The following is an 18,773-nucleotide window of genomic DNA, read 5'->3' as shown; positions in this document are numbered from 1 at the left end:
ACAGAAAATTTTGAAATAACCAAGATCTCTCTGTTTCACATTGCTTATTAGGTTAATTTAACTAATCGAAAATATACTGCAAAATTTGTACTACGGAATTAATCTGATATACTATTACGAGATATGCAGGTAACCGGTATTAGGTTTGAAAGAGGGAGGCTGTAAATTTCCTTACACGAGCATTATGTTCACTACGTAAATATCAGGAAAAAATACTGTAAATGTATCTTTCATATTTGAAGAAAAGTATACTGTCAACACCACCGATAATTATCAACCATTAAAATGCAATCAAGTAAGTTCTTAATATCAATGCTTATATTGTTCTAATCTTACCGCTAAAGATGGATCATGCATAGAACACTCAGTCGCTTAGTTTCTCGCATCACAATGTGTAAATTGTCATATATTAGGCAATAATTTATGCCTAAAACAAGGAAACACTTCTTTAATACGTTCATCTATTTATGTATATAAAAGTCGAAGCTAACATTGAAAAAAATCAATTTTCCACATACCGTTAAAACTTAAGTGTCCGATTCATTTAAAATCTGCTGAAGCAGTTCGTAATCCTAAACGCAATATTTACTAATTCTGGTGCTAAAGGGGCTACAACTGTATAAACAAGGGAACGCTCACCGCAACATATGGAATATAGTTAAATAAATAATTTCATATTTCATTTAGTTCGAGAGGTTGATTTAACTGTTATAAATAAAAATTAGTTACGAAATTATATAAATAATGTTTTCAAGATAGGGAAAATTGATTAGTCTGCAAAAAAATTTGGTAAATTAAATCTAAATGAATTTGAATTGATTGTATTCCTACTTCTGGCATAGGTCTAGTATTAAATCACATGATGTCATCATAACAGGAAAAATATAAAAATTGTTTTAAATGATATAAAACGAAATAGTAAAACAATTGTGGGAAAACGAATAAATATGAGATTAGCCACACGTGTTACAATTGTAAAAACGTGCTTCACGCGGATCGACATTCACACGCTGTCACTGCTCGCAGCAGACTGACTCCGGGCGCGTTTGGAAGGACGGACCACCCACTACTTTTTCCGCGCCGGCAGCGCGGGCTGCGGTGGATTGTTGAGTCAGGGTAGCATCATGCTCATTACTTTCATAATGAACCCTGTAGTAAATTTTACCTATTATTACAAAACACAAAATACCTCAGAAACAGTGAGTACTTTGCGCAAGAGATGACAATGGTGTCTCAAAATCTAGACTATATGAGTCGTAGTTTGTGAGGAATAATGTTATTCGACAGCTGACAGTTGAACTAGTTAGTAGACGTGCAAGGTTTGTTGCAATTCTTATATTCAAACTTAAAATATAAAACTGACTAAACTTTCCATGAAACTAAACTACATTTTAAATTATATTTAGATAAAATAACAAATACGGCGCAGGAAAATGAACAAAGTTGTGTTGTTTATGGGAAATCAACAGTGAAAAATGATTAAGTCGCTTTCTTTCTTGACAATTCAATCTCCGAAATGCTCTTCACAGTGTGTGATCAATCACAGCTAAACTGGGTGTATTCCTACAAAATTGAAAACGAGATCGGACAAAACTCAAAGATATTCGATCGAATTTGAAGCTGTTAATCTCTACTGAAACAACACGATCTCCAGTTTTCTCTGAAACGATTGATCACAAGGAATGAAAAGTGGATAACCTACCACAACAAGTGTGAATAAGACAGTGGTTGAAGCGTGAAACTGCATATAGCAATTAAAACCAAACTGTTGGAACTGGTCAACAGAAAGGATGTCGTCCACACGCACAACACCATATTTTATACATCTTTATTCATCTTTAGCAACTCACCAGAAATTGAAAGAACTTGGCTGGAAAACTTTTATGAATCCACCACATAGTCCACACCTAGCACGTAAGACAATTATTGCGTTCTATTCTTGGTAGAACGGCCTGGTTGATGTTATGTTAATTTCAGAAGAGATCTGAGTAAATGAAGTTTCACAATTTTTTGACGAGAAGTAACACAGGTTGTATAGCAATGAGATTTTTGTGTTGCCTGAAAAATAGTGCATAGAAACTGGATATGCTTTTTCTCATTATTTTATTTTCAAATAACACTAAACACATTTTCAGCTTTGATCTTCAACGGTTCAATACTTTTCAGACATCATAAAATCACGTTTTCATAAAATATACTTTGACTTTGTTATTTGTTTATTAAAATTTCTTCATCATAAATATAGGTGTTACAGTATTCATTAGATAAATACAAGTTCCGCATAGAACGAAATAATAGTAGTATTGTTTTCCTGAGTAAGTAGCTTTTTTTCGCAAAATTACATGAAAGAAAAAAAAAGCTGATATCTAGTTGTAAGCAGCGGGTTTTCAATAATGATAAATTTTATATTTTTGGTTTGATATTATCCTTCCTCCTTACAAATATAACCCATGGATCTTCCTTAGGACTAGCAAAGAGCCCTTTTGGATTGAGGCCTAGCTCCTCTGGAATGTGCTTGCAAGGATGAAGTTCAAAATGAGCCAGAATGTAAATAAGAGCAATTTTTAACTCCATCACAGCGAGTTGACTACCTGTTAAATAACAATAATAAAAGCATGTTATAATAAAATAAGTGAAACAATAGTAAATTGTCATTTCGTTAAAAGTTTTCGTATACAAATATTACAAAGATAAAGTGTCTTCTCTGACTATTGCAATTAAACTTATAATTCTGTTGAAACAGTTTCTATCATATTTGCTTAGTGTACTTATCGAAAACAGAAAGACAGTGATGAAAGATCTTCCTATATTTCTTGTTCCAGATTCATTAAAGTACTTCACAATCACGATATTGATGATATTATACGATTATAGTAAAATAATTACTTTAATTTCTGATTCAACTTTGGAGCATTTCAAATGTTTACTAACAAATTTCATAGATATTACTTGTAGACATATATTGCAAAATTTTACATATGAGGAGCATTTTCCAAGTTAGGATCGTTTCTTAATAACTTCGAATAGCACAAAGTTATTTCCCTTTTTGAACACGCATCTTCACTACTAGTATGCCCTGCATATCACCAGACACCATTTGTAAGAAATTTACACTGTAGGATGATGAAAGTTTTAGGATGAAGGACCCACTGCTTGTGAAATAAGGTCAGTTATCAGTTTCTTGACAACAAGCAATCTGAAACCGACATATCTGTATATATATATATAATCATAATGTCATGAGCGATGCAGCGCATCATAAATGAATGAGATTGAGATTGTTTAAGGAAAGCCTGAATAACGTGCGTTACAAAGGACGCTCGTATCAGCAGTCTGTAATCAACATAGACATTCTGTGTATTTTAGAGTCTATGATTCACTATTTCCGTAAGTGTCACATTCAAGTATTTACACAACCCCAGGGTCATAAACATTAGCTTCAGGAACTTGTGTTTTCATTTGTTTTCAAGTTACTTACAGAGAAAATCGAGACAAAGAAAAGTCGCAGGGCTTTGATTCTTCCCTATTTGATAACATAACAAAGACATCAAACTGTTGCCCAATATTGTGACGGGGTACGAGACATGGAATCTACATGACTTTTAAATGCAAGTAGTAGTCGTTTGGAATGGTTACACAAAACGTTCCAACAAAAGTGAAATTTAGTTCTTTTCTGAGCCCACACAACCATGGCGACCGTGTCCTAGAAGAGATAAGGTATTTTTCTTGTTGACTTCGTACCTCAGGAGACAACAATCAATGGTGATGTCTACTACGTGACGTCAGAAATGGTTTCTCTGAGGAAGATTACAAAAAATTATCTCACACCATGGCAAATATTTGAACACCAGCAGAAACTGTGCAAAAGTAGTTGATTCTATCATTTGAGAATACAAAGGTGCATAGAATGTTTAGCAGTTTAAAAGACGCTCCTTGCTTTAAAAATTATCTTTAAATAATCTATTCTACGTGCAAATTTATATTTTTGTCTCTCACCTAAAATATCTCAAATTAAATCTATATTCTAAATTTAATCATATTGAATTGTTCCCCAAGCGACCTCACGTTTTAGAAGTATTTAAAATACACAATATGAGCCAAAGGACCTTACATTTTTCTCCATTTTTTGACAACTACCATAACTGTACTTGAATCTTTTGTGCTCCTAACACCCGATATCAGTATGCATTGTTGAGCATTATAGTAAACGTTAGATGAATACGGTAACTAATAAAAACAAACTGAAGTTTCACAATGTTCATTCTACAGTTAGTCCTAAATAAAAGGGTTAACACATATTGGGCAGATCATTTCTCAAAATTGCATTGTAATATGAATACATCAAAATTGCATATAAAACAATCATATCTTTTCAAGACATTCATAGCTTACTTTAGTTTACTGTTGTTTGCTCCCATAGAACTCTTAAATTTAAACTACTTCATAGAATTGATAAATAAATATGGATAACTCCAGTCCCGTAGACAGCTCAAAAAGGTAGGGGGCGGTAGAATTTAGAGAGGCCCGATCAAAACGTATTATAGTTCATCACCACATTATAATTTATTTGCAAGCCCACCTTGAAACTTTTAGGGAGCCAGTAAAAATTTAGGCGTTCCCGGCCACCTACACCCCCCTGGATAAGGGCCTGCACCCCTCTTAAAATACGATCCTGATCCTACACTGAAGTCATAGTGAATACATATCGAAACGTCTTAAAGATATATAAACATATGATTCATGCATTACATAATACTTTTAAATAATATTTTTACACTATTTTATTTGAGCAGTATACCATAATATTTCTTCGCTTAATATTTGGATTTAGAAATATTAGAATTAATTGAAATTAATTTTAAGAGCAAGATGACGCTTTCGTATTGATAGTTGACTAGAAGATCTTCTTATGATTATTTTGCATTTAGAAAACATGAAAAAGAATGATGTATTAAAAAGATTAAAACATCTCCAAAATATATCTTCTTTCTCGTTAATTAGATAGATATTTTGCATTAGTTGCTTGTGAAATTTTATATATTCACTGCAATATCGAATTCATCTACATCTTAAGATGAATCAAAAATATTTAGAAAGACTCAATAGTTCAAATAAAACACGAACGATAAGAATATGTTGTTAATGAGAAACATGTAACGTAAGTAATTAATAAAAATAACAATTGGAATCGTGCTCGTGTTTAGCTACTGTTCATTTAGCTGTAATTGGCACATGAGTTGATTTTCATTAAGAGTAGAGGGATATACATAGTGTATATATTGCAAATTTTAGATCGTGGTTTTTCATCAATTAAATACTTCAAAACTTACTTGAATAATTGAATCCGTCGTTTGAGAAATCTGAATAATTCAGAAAAGTAGATTTTCATTTTATGATTTAAATAACATTCAAAAAAGTTTTAATATAAAGAGAAACCCGGCTTTTGCGTTGTACAGAAATACCGCTATCGTAATATTAAAAACCAAGAGAAAGCCGACTGAGAAACCAGGAGAAACTGTTAGAAATATTAGAAAGCAAGACAAACTAAAGTTGAGGACATAGAACTTTATTTTATCAGTTTATCAAAAATAGAGTTTTATTGGAAAGTCGGATTTCACAAACGAGTGATTCAATTGTGGAACACTGGACTTCAATCGTTAGGTCGGTTATCCATTTTGAAGGCTTTAAAATAAGGAGTTTAATTTTGTATCAAAGTATATTAGACCTGTAACAATTATTACAACGTTTTAGAATAAGTCTGAAACAAGAGTAAATTTTAAGTTCCATTTCAATTACTTCCTTTAATATATACTTAATGTACACTCATGTCCAAAATGATTCTCGCATATCTATAACTGTCTTCTTGTAATAATATAATTTGATAATAATTTTGCAGAGTACTTTTAATACTGATACTATGTGTATAATCGAGAAATGCATATTTCTGGTAAATTTCATAATAAACGAATTATAAATACGAAAATTAGAATGAGCAAAATAAAATGTTGCTAAATGGACAACAAAGTTTTATTTTCGTTTTATTGTTCTTATTTACTGCTCTTTTGAAATGAAATTTGCCACATACATGTCTTTGCCGATTATACACATACTAACATTATAAGAACTACCGGGTGAATTCGTTATCAAATTATGTCCCCACAACAACATATTTATAGATATGCGACAATAATTTTGGACATGAGTGCACATTACTGTTGGTAAATCTATTGGTATTATACTCCTTTACATATACACTGGACTTACCAAGACATATTCGTGGACCAGCTCCGAATGGCAAATAAACGTCGCGATTAAGTGTCGCTTTCTTTTCTTCACTGAACCTTTCTGGGTCAAATTTCTCTGGATCAGGAAAGTATTCAGGGTCTGTATGTAAGCCATGAACGGAAATTAACACCAGAGTCCCTTTCTCAATAGTCACTTTCTCTCCTGGAATCTGATATGTTTGGGTGCATATTCTAGGAAAGAAGGTAACAGTTGGGTATTTCCGAAGAACCTCTATAAAGAAAAATTAAGTATGTTATTAGTTTCAACATGTAATTAATAACAGCACTGTCAATAAAGGAAATATCGCAACGCAGTGATAACTAGTAGGAATGAAATCAGTGAAGAAAAGAGGAAAAGGAATTACGGTAACAAATCTAACTACTTCCGCAAACTATTTTCTTGTGACGCTTATTATCGAATTCATTAACAGAAAAAACTGATAAATTTTCGTTACTAAATACAGAAATAAAAAAAACTTGACATGACACTGTAGAGAAATTGTTCTATGTGTAGTGAAAACTAAATATTCATTGTTTCAAAAGAAATAAAAGTTTAAAAATAAAGTAATTCTGATCGAATTATCATATCCCAATGTCTATCTCTTGAAATTAATACTGATCATACTTTTCAAATAAGTTTCTCCTAATATGTAACATATTCGAACACCATATCTATGCCAGTTACGGCTTTCTGTATGTGCCTATCATGTCCTTTTAACACTGGCTTTTAATATAGATACATTAAATACCGCATTGTATAAGTACTCCAACTTAATATATTTTCACAAATGTGTTATTATGTTATCGTTGAGTTGTTTATGTTGTAGTAGAGAAGAAACACCTCGAGCTATCTTCCGGGCACCAAGGTGCCAAAAACCGACGAAAAGTTGCCACGCTGGACATCAATAGATATTCGTTGGATTAAAAAAGATGCTGAACGAACTACTCCAAAAACGATAGAAATGCACCTGCCTATCTCTCTGATTAAATCCAGGATTTTAGGATCACATGACCCACTAGTCTCGATGGCTATTGGAACTAAAATAAATTTATTTACAAGATTATTCTATTTCCTCGATACAATATTGTGTAATATAAAATTATTCCAACGCTAAAATAGAAAACAATACTTTCTAGACAAAAATCACGAGAGTTAAATATATTCCCTGGAAAATTGTGCTCCTGTGGGTGTATATGATTCAACAGTTTAGGAATGCATAGTTGCATCTCAATTGGACTATCTGGATTCAAAGTAAGGCAAATCAAAGTGCTACTGACAAGGACAAGAAAAGACTAATGGAGTTTGAACGGGTATAAAAGTTGATACAAGAGTAATGGTAACATTCAGATGCTGATTCTTGATTACGCATGGAGAAAATAGTATTCAACTTAGGTGCTTAATGATCACGATCAACAGCATCTTGTTAGAGTATGTTATTAGTTTCGACATGTAGTTAATAACAGCGCTGTATATAAAGGAAATACAACAACGCAGTGATAACTAGTAGGAATGAATTCATTGAAGAAAAGAAGGAAAGGAATTGCGGTAATAAATCTCACTACTTCCGCAAACTCTTTTCTTGACGAGCTTATTATTAAAGAAACTGATCAGCTATACTATCTTAATTGACAGCAGAAATCAGTATCGCAGCTACCTAACACGTATCCAACATGGCTGGACGTATACATTAGTGTCTATGTGCAATTACCAAACACAGTCCCTCTATTACTAACAAGACACAGAAAACACCGCATGTCCTGGGCTAATGACGTAATTATTAGTCTATACTAACAAGTACTGCGCGAACGTATCACATAATTTGGCAAGTCACGGATCTAGTTGTTCGACCTAATTGTGAGATTCAGGTATGGTGCTGGCTACATGCAATCACAGCTTGTAGTAGCCAACAGAGCAAGTTTTCTATTGATTCCGTAGGGCGCAATGCGTTCTTGTGACAGGAACTCTGATCACTTCCTACATAAACTGATCAGTGAACAATGACCTGTATATCCAGCTGTTTGATAGCTATTTGTATTTTTAAATGGATAAAAAACCAACATCATGTATCTTCGACTGAAAGGAAAAGTCCTACATGATATGACAGCTTATATTGTGTTTTACTGTAAATATGTATTAAAATTATTACTGCCGTTTCAATACACACACACACACACACACACACACACACACACACATATATATATATATATATATATATATATATATATATATATATATATATATATATATATATATATATTAGGGTAGTCCAAAAAATTCATTTTGATGCTACAGTCTGGGGCACCCTCTAAGTTTTTACATTTATACGTGAGACATTCCTTATTTATTCTATTAAAAGGTATACACATACAATTAGTGAGACATGAGACATGGTTAAGTTTACTGTTCTTTACTCAGGTGTTCAATATTTAGATAGAAGCTTTATTATTAGGAATTATTAAATGGAACACTGGACTGTATATTGCTGTTATCTGCGTTGGTTTACTTATTTAATGATCAAAATAAGGAATAATGCTTACTAAATGCTAATTAATCTTTTGTATACTACTTTCTTTAGTATGTAGCAGGCGAGTCATTGAAGAAAATATTGGATAAACAGCTTTTTGTTTTCAAAACTTTTAAAAAATTTGAAAACGCTGTAAAATTTATGAAGAATGAAGAAGAAGAAGAAGTATTGTTGGTGTAGATTGGGGAAGAATAATAGGGACCTGGGATCAGAACCAATAAAGTTTCAGGCAAAGACTGTGCTTAGCTTAGTATTTATGTTCATTTGTTTGTGCTATAGTAAGTTAAACTGAGTTACGGACGAAACTATAAATACAACTTAACATTCTTTCGAAGTGATCTTAATGGTGTTTCGTTCTGAACTTGTCACAAAATGGCATCAACTCGCTCGAGCAACGAAGTTTCGCTGATTGGTGTCTTTGACTTGGAGCCACTATCAAGGTTGAAACAGCTCCCAACTACGAAGCAAGTCTTAAAACGGTTCCATTATCACCTAAAGGTATCATACAATAATTCGGTGGGAAATGCGAGCCAGGCAACAATCGAGGAATTGATGATGTTGTGGTCTAAGATTGCAATTCCTACAACTCTGAAGAAATATGTAGTTGAAAAAATAAAAAAAATCCATTGGAATTCGTTGCTGCTGAAAAAAACAAAGGGCACAATTCTGAAGCCCAGCGCAGTAGGAAGTTGGAGTGTGTAAAGTTATTGGAACCACTCTTTGATATCGCCAACGCTGATACCTTGACGGTTATGAAAATGAAGGAAGATTGATTGCGATTTTATCCTTGAACAACGGGGAGATCCTACGATGTTTTTGGCTGCAGAAGACAAGGCACTTGTACAAAAGCAGGAGCAAGTTCTTCAGCGTTGAAACAAAGAAGAAGAACGCAAAAAGAGGAATTGCTTCAACATTATCAGCAACAGCAGCAGCTTCCAATGTTTGATTTACAGATGAAGAAAACTCCAAAAATTCTTCCAGTTCGGATGAGTAATTTAAACCAGCTGGATGTCTAAGCCTGAAACGATAGAAACGGACGGAAAAGTCACAAAACCCGAAATCTTCACCCAGTTAGTAACAGACTCTCTGGAACGAAACAAAACATCTTATCTACAAGCGGTCCGGTTAATGGTGCCGATAACAGCAGCTCTCGGTTGCGCCCCTGGATCCTATCTATTTTCACGAAGCTCAGTCCGCAGGGAGCGAAAAAAATCCAGAGAAAAAAGACCGCATTCCCTGAAGAGAGAATTTTCTTCGGGATATCCTCTCTTGATCCCCCGGTGATGGAAAAAATCTACCTGAAATTTTCGATGGGGGAAAAATTGACCGGCTGACAGTACTTGTTTCTGGCGATGGTTACGAGAAGCTTCTTGGTGTGCCAAAATTGTATTCAGGGACAGGGTGCAATCAAACCAAGATCGTTGATGACCTTATCACACAGTAGAACGTAATGGACAAAGTGAAGGCCATGAGTTTCAACGTCACCCCTGTGAACACAGGTCATATCAATGGAGTATGCGGTCTTCTTAAATATGATTGGCCGAGAGCTTCTGTGGTTAGCTTGTCGTCACCACGTGATGGAAATGATTTTGGCGAAAGTCTTCACCCTGTGCTATGGTTGCTCGAGTTCACCTGACATTCCTATCTTCGAGAGATTCAAGGCGGTTTGGGACCAGGTTCAGAGAGATAATTTTCGACCATTGGATATCAGAAGGAAGGTGTAATTTTCATGTTCTCAAATGTATAGTTCCTCAAGGAAACTATCGAAAGGGAATTGCAATCCAAAGATGATTATCAAGAACTCATCGAGCTGACGAAGCTTGTTCTAGGATCTCCCCCTAGCAAATTAATTGGAGAGCTCGAGGACCAGTTTACCACGCTCGGTGGATGGCTAAGTTAATCTACGCAATGAGAATCTTCCTTTTTTGAGATCAGTGTGATGTAGTCAAGCTGCCAAAAAAGGATGAAACCCAGCTTGAGTGTTTCGTGCTGTTCGGAGCCCTTCTCTACACCAAGGTATGGATACAAGCTGCACTAGCAGCTGAAGCTTCTGTTGGAGATCTGAACTTGTGGATCCAGTTGCAGAAATATCAAGATATCGATTATGAGATCAGCATTGTCACAAGAAAAGTCCTCGAACGTGATTTATGGTACATTTCTGATGAATTTGTAGGTCTCGCCTTGTTCTCAGACAAAGTTACGGCAGAATATAAAAAAAAAAAACAAATTTGTCCCAGGAATGACAACTGAGCCCAGAGAGAGGAACGTGAGAGGTGATGCGACCTTACTCAAAGAAGGAGTACAACCAGTAGAAAGGCAAATCTTCCCTCCAGTTTACAGATTGGAGATGAATTTCTTAACCTTCCGCCAGATGAATGGAAAAAGAACAAAGATTATCTGGGGGGCAGAGAGCGAGTGAAACAACTTCGAGTCGTGAATGACACCGCAGAAAGAGGGACCAAGGTTTTCGAGGAGTTTAATAATCTTTTAAAACGACAAAGAAGATAAACAGTTTCTCCTGCAAGATGTTGAGGCAAATCGGAAAGCAGTTCCGACACAGACAACTAAAAAGTCCGCCATAGATGCCTTGCAATTGTGAATTGGACTTTGTGGAACTGTTAAGCAATCACTGTTTTATCAGGATAAGATCGATAAAATATTTTGTTTGAGTTTTCTTTGTTGTTCATTACTTTGCGCATTTTAATTTTATTTTGTACTTATAACTGAGTTCATTCTATCGACCTGGTCTTTCTGTAATCCACCACGGAGGACGTCACTTGTGTTGCTTTACTTTCCATGTTGGTATACACCGGTATAAATGTAGCTAAATATAGTATGTAAATTGTACAAATGTTATTGTATGTACATGCTTGTCTAATTTGTGTCGTTTCTAAATTTCAAAAAAATAATAGCGTGAAAAAAGTTAACTTTTTTACAATTAACATTTCTGTACACCTATAAAAATACAGTAAAACCACGTTTATCCGACACAGTTTCCAGGCTATTTCTTAGCTTTAATTCGACCGATATGTTTTTAATTTTAAGGAACAAAACTAGATAGCAATAGAAGCTTACCCTTCAAATCTGGTGCAAATCGGTTGAGTAGGCGCTGAGAAATAGCCCGAAAACTATCAGATAGTCGAGGTCCTACTATATTTCTAAGGAAAAAGGTGCTTGAGCACCATTCTCTACTGGGACTAGGAAGCTGAAATTGTACCAAAATAATACTAACATCGGAAGTTAAAAAATTAGAGGGTGCCAAGTTCTCCTGAACAAATTTCGTTTTTTCCCATATGTTTCTGGACCACTCTAATATATATATATATATATATATATATATATATATATATATATATATATATATATATATATATATATATAAGTTGATGGCTAGCACGCAGAGCAGGTAAAGATTGAAAGACTTTGGAAAAGTCCTTGCTTTAAAAGTAAATTATAGAACTTGTCAATGTAGGTACTATTATTATAACAAATTCACAACTGATAAAAAAACACCGCCTATCTTGTCATGTGAGAACTTTCATTAAGTGTCCATTCAGAAGTGAAGAGGGGGCCGCGGTGGCTCAGTGGTAGAGCATTCACCTCTGGTGCATGGAGCCCGAAGTTCGATCCCAATTCCTGCCATGTGAACTTTGTGGTGGACAAGCACCGTGTGCGTGGGTTTCCTCGGGGTTCTCCCGTTTCCTCCCCCTTTCTTCATTCCACTAATTCATTCATTTCTCATAATCACCGTCTCCTTTAGCCTAGCCGCATAATCATGGGACGTAAAACTAAAATATTGCATTATTCAGAAGTGAAGAGTAAAAATACTTGCAACATTTTTCTTTCCACTCTATGCAGCTTTTCTGATCATTTGCTAGTAAGGTAAACCTAAGAGAAACTATTGAGTACATACAGATTTTGTGGAGTTTCAAAACTTTAATTTCTAAACTTAAAAGATACGATTAAATTTATTTAAAAAATAATTAAATTCAAATTAATGTACCGAACGATCAAAGAAACATTTGATGAACTTGTTAGACATAAGCTGAAAAAGCTAAATATAAAGAAATCTTTTCAAAAGATACAGGAGAGTTAAATATAAAATAATCTCACACTATCTGATACAAGTATAATATATATATATATATATATATATATATATATATATATATATATATATATATATATATATATATATATATATATAGATAGATAGATAGATAGATAGATATACTAATGTTTTCTCTAAGAAAGGAACACTTGAATTCTCGAAAAGAAATCACGACTAAACTTTCATAACTGAGAAGATTCATGAATTGAAATACTAGGATCTTCTCTGTTGTTATTGATAAATTTAATTGGAAGTGCCGAGGCTGCAACCAAACATTTCGAAATTTATCTTTACGAGCTTTCGGTACAAATATTAGCGCTATAATTATTATTAATAGTAAAAAAGAAATACAACTCAACAAATTGTCTTCCAGAGAATCCTACAAACGAAAATCTTCCACCAGAAACAGCTAATTTCCAAAAATTACAAAGAGTAAATATTCTGTCACAAACCAAACATAAATCAAATTTTCTTCATTCCGGCTGTTGCTTGGACAGTTAAATATTAATTGATTGGATTTAATGTTTTAATAGGCAACAGGGCGAGATGAAAACTGGCATTTCAATTGGTTTTTGAACTCTATTTTCCATCAAATACAACTTTACCAGAAATCAAATAGAACTTTACTGGCCGTTACACCTCGCATAATGTGTAAATGGCCAGTAAGGAACAGTTCAAACCACCTCATAAAGATATTTGATGATTGTTTGAAAGAAAGCGAGTAATAAACTAGTATGCAAAACTTAAGGACGATAGTAAGTTTTTCATACTGTGTCGCATCAACCATACGTACCAAGTACTGCTACAGTATGAAACAGAAAATAACAGAAAGACACATGATTCGGAAAAAAAAACAGCATTTTTATACAGTGAAAATAATTTTCACTGAAAACATTCCAAATTGTTATGCCTTTCTGATAGTCTATGCATCATCGTGCACATGCGAGAGACCACTGACAATATAATGCAAGATTTTCATTCATTTTCATTAAGTATGCAATATTTTAGATTGCTCTATCTACTTGTCCTTAAGTTTTGGACACTAGTGTATACGTATGGTGAGTTTTTATTCTAGACTTCTTCTATCCATATCAATCTTAGTCAACCTATAATGTGCAGCGATTGAAGGGAAATTGAATGAAGTTGAGATTGGTTTTCAGTTCACTCTTATTGTTTGGAATCAAATGGAAATTGGTGCGGAAGATATCTCGTGACGTTCCTCTAGAATAGATTTATGGAATTATAAGAATTTATGTCTGATTAAAAGATAAGGGTTCGACTTTATCTATTTTCTACAAAATCTGTTTATTATGCGCTGTTAGTCTGATTGTAAGTTAGAATATCAATTCTACTCCCTTTTATCTTCATGATGGGCTCTCTTTGTCGTGAGGAAGATGGTCACCAATGCTTTGAAAATGTTCACTAATACATAAGACGTGACGTTTTTACACAAGTTCTCACTTGTCATAAAACAGCTACAATACACAGATAATGAAGATGTCAAGTGTTCCGCACAAGATTAAAAATTGCTGTTTTCACCATTACTTTCCAATCTCCTCCCTCTTAGTTGAGAGAGAGAGCTTATTGAGATTGATGGCTGGGAGTAGGAAGAAGGCAACGAAAAGCTAATGTTTACAGAAAGTTGGAATGTGAGGGGCAGTTTAGAGTAAGAGGTCGAGAACAAATTTGAATATGTATGTAGAGAACGAGTGCTCGACTAGGGTTTCTTTGAATTATCAAAATATGTATTATAGTAACTCAGGGTGTATTAATTAGCCTTTATGGGTAGGTGCAATTAAAAGTGAAGGGTAAGAATGAGTGGAAGGAGACTATAAATTAGAAGTAGCACGGTGAGGGTAGATAGTGTGCTTCGATGGTCAGTTCGTGGTTAAGGTTAAGGGCTGTAGAACAAAAGCTATATATATTGTGGAACGAGAGACAAAGAGTGTACCAAACTATATCATCGTTGTTGGAATATTGGCATATTACACAGATTGAGATGTTTTGCGTATTGTTAATATTATTAATAGTACTGATAGAGAATTTTAATTAGCAGTCAGTAAAACCCCTACCTCCTTCAGCATGATATCCATTCGGTCACTGAGATGGTGATATACATATACATATACATATATATATATATATATATATATATATATAGATAGATAGATAGATAGATAGATAGATAGATAGATATAGATGTGTGTTTTACTGTCCTTACAAAGCTGCGCAGGAGTTTATTCAGTTTTTATTAACCCATGTAAAAAATGGTTCAATTGAAAAATATTTAGCCGACCCCCAAGTGACCTAACATCTGATCACATATACAATATATAGTATATGGCAAAAGTTTGAAATATACTCTTGTAACTTTAAAACGACTGAAAGGAAAGGTATCATATTTTGAAAAAAGGTAATAGAGGTAGATCCACACCCGAAACTGAGTAGTATAATGATGGCGGCCATCTTGGATTCAGAGCCAACATTTTAAATATAAATGGGATTGTGTACCACATCATCTTGGAATAGCTTTTCATCGCAAATACACATCTGTCTTTTGATTTTTACTTATATCTGATCACATAATAGTTCTTACCTTTAAAATATAAATATACATGTGTGTCATTTTCTGTAACGATAGCGGAATGCGCTAATGTTTAAAGTTTTAAGATGCGGGTACTCCAGCTGCAAGTAACATAGAAAAGGTTGACAGGCTAGCGATATTTGTAACTTTAACGGCAAAGAATAATTATTAGGCATCCCAGAAATACTATCATCTGCAAGAGAAGCACAAGCTACAGCTCTTTGCGGAACTGAAGAAATGGGGCATAGAACACAAAATACAAGCGTTATGCTTTGATACAACTGCAGGCAACATCAGCAGAATAAATGGCGCTTGTACAAACCTTGAGAGAAAGTTTGATTGTGATTCACTGTACCTACCGTGCCGACATCACCATTTGGACCTGATGTGATTTTGTTTGAAAGGTTTATGCAATCCAGGTCATCCATCGAGCAACGTGATTGCAGAAGTGGGTTGCATGATGTTACGGCAGATGCCTGTGCCAGTATGCTGTAATTTATACAACAACAGATACGAAACAAACACCATAGAGGGTATGATGTTTTCTATAGTGTTTCTCTTGTTGATCTATGGGATGGTTATGATCTTCCTAGGCAGCACCTTTCCACAAAGAGTTTCATTTCGCATTCCTGGAGCTGTAAGCAATGCTCGGTGGATGGCAAAGGTTATATATCGCATACCCAGTGGAAGAGTGTAACAACTCAAAAAAAATGGAAAATTTGAGTTATCGTCGCTCAAAAGAGAATTGAGAGAAAGAAGCGAGCTCTACCTGGTGGTTTTCACAGAAACGTAGCTAAACAAATTAACCTCTAGATGGCACAAATACCAGTATTCTAGGAAGCGATTTTGATAGAATAACAAACTTTAAGGGTCATGTTTCCATAAACGTGTATTTTTGACTTGCTACAGTCTTCTCCGAGATCAATTTGAACTAACGAGAAAAGAGAAGAATTGAATCAAGAGACCATGCATTTTCCTTATCCGATTCTATTCACAAGTTTGGTTCCCTTTATCCCTGAATTACAGGTTTTTACATAAATTAATCGAATATAAGGAAGTAGAACCAGAAATTAGTAATTGTGCTGTGAAAAGATTCGCTAACTATTTATGGTATCTGTCACCAAAAGCTGCACTATTAACATTATTTGATGATGAAGTACTGCAATACGTGATGAAAGAAAGTGTTTCTAATATAACGGAGAGTACAGAAGAATATGATGTACAGAACCAAGTAAAGTGATACTCTATAAATAGTGCAGAAATCAACAGTTAAAAAAAATTCTCGGACTTCGTTTAAGCAGATTTTCTGTAGATACAAATTTTCTAAAAACATGACATCTACTTGGAAACAAGATGCTAACTTTCAACGTGGGTTGCAGGTATTGAAATACATTATGTTGCTTAACGATGTGGCAGAGAGAGCTGTGAAACTGATAGAAGAATACGGGAGCATTCAAGGGACGTGAAGGAAAAGATACACTGCAGATCGTCAGTGAACACAGGAAAGAGTATGCAGGTGATAAAAAATTGGTTTAATCAGGTAATAGAATTTGAGTAATAATTCACAGTCTTCAGCTTTATTATTATTGTCATTTTAGACCTTTATTAAGATGTATTTTTACGTACTTCATGTAAATAATTTCAACATAGGTTGGTGTGCATTGGGACAGAATGTGCTATTATATGATAATATATATAATTGTTTTCTTGTTACTTTTATGTGCCTCTTTAAATACTTCTGTAAACTATGAGAAAAGACCATATTGAAGGATATTAAACTGTCATTATAAAGGTAATGACTATTATATGATCAGAGATAAGTCGAAAATAAACACAGGTGTGTATTTGTGGTAAAAAGCTACCAGAAAATGATGTCACACAACCTCATTTCTATTTAAAATTCTGAGACTAAATCCAAAATGAAGGACTTCGAGATTGCCGCTACTTTGGTACTACTCAGTTTCAGATGTGGATGTATCTCCACTACCTCTATCCAAAATTATGATTTCTTTCCCTTGAGCCTTTCAAAGTTACAACGGTCTATTCCAAAATTTGCCATATACTACATATTGTAAATGCATTCAAAAGTTTAGGTCGGTTGGGGAGCGGTTAAATATTCTGGAATTCTTCAATTTTTTCATGGATTAATTGGTTCGACATGGAACCAATTTAGGGGTTGGGAGCCAAGAAATTCGAAAAAAAATATCAATTTAACTAAGGACCACCCTAACATATATATATATATATATATATATATATATATATATATATATATAGATATCCTGGGACGGATCCAGGATATGATCAAAGGAGGGACTAAACCATATTTTGCCGTTTTATCCAATGTAAAACAGGATTGAAGCCAATTTTATCCAGTGTATATCTGAGCGTCAAGGAGGGGCTATAGCCCCTATACCCCCTCTTGGATCCGTCACTGTATATATATATAAATGGAGCTCACATTTTAAATGTTGGCAAGTCTGAGTGTAGAAACAACAAAGCAAACATTTTTATAAATCACATTTCTTTTAAATGCACAAAAATTTATATCTTGATATAACACTATACCTGAGATATCACTACTTCTAAAACTGAAATAAACATTTATTACTATTGCTATTATATTGGATTCAACCGTTATGTTTATACTTCTGTAAGATTAACATACCTGATATTACTTTGTGAAGTCCCTGAAGACTTTGTACTCCTTCATAAGTCAATGCACCTTCGCATTTTCTGAGCAACTCATCTATTTCACATCGGAGACTATCCTGGATCTCACTGTGTATTGCAAGCAGGTGACAGGCACGTACCAAAGTGTTACTTGTTGTTTCGAAACCAGCGAAAAATATTCCAGCCAACGAGCCAGCAAGAACGTTATCTGATGTATCTACAACAAAATAAGAGTTCATTCTCGGAATTAACAGTATAGCACTTTAGTTGATGTAAGATATTACAGAAGTAGTTTCCGATCTATGGTGGCGAAATTACACACCTTGTGCAGAACCACCAATCTAAAAGAGAAGAAAGCTCCCAGTTGTGTGTCACACCTTAGACTATTGACTGTGCGTAGCAGGTATGGTAAGTGCATATCGGGACAAATGCCGCCAAAAATAAGTGATTATTGGGAGGGCTATACAACAGCCTTTCCCGATGTAAAGTACACCCCCTGGCAGGCAAAGCAAGGCGTCGGATGATTCTTGTGGTGGAAATAAATCAAGCCCGGCCTACCACTATTCGCACACGAGCTAGATTTCGGGAAGTCG

The 18,773-nt window shown here is 34.4% G+C and overlaps 1 pseudogene across 1 annotated transcript; it reads right to left on the bottom strand.

Moving 5' to 3' along the window:
- Positions 1 to 2,365: 2,365 nt before the first annotated feature.
- On the bottom strand, positions 2,366 to 18,419 carry LOC145667795 (cytochrome P450 6l1 pseudogene; annotated as a pseudogene). The gene is made up of 3 exons (XR_014127916.1): positions 18,176 to 18,419; positions 6,265 to 6,516; positions 2,366 to 2,591 (listed from the first exon to the last, which is right to left on the bottom strand). The product of XR_014127916.1 is annotated as a cytochrome P450 6l1 pseudogene (transcript).
- Between the last annotated feature and the right edge of the window lie 354 nt (positions 18,420 to 18,773).

The sequence above is a fragment of the Thermobia domestica genome, chromosome 13, assembly GCF_964235325.1.
Source record: "Thermobia domestica chromosome 13, izTheDome1.hap1.1, whole genome shotgun sequence".
Classification (NCBI taxonomy): domain Eukaryota; kingdom Metazoa; phylum Arthropoda; class Insecta; order Zygentoma; family Lepismatidae; genus Thermobia; species Thermobia domestica.
The sequence above is the reverse complement of the archived record's forward strand: the minus strand, read 5'-3'. Positions and strand labels throughout refer to the sequence as shown.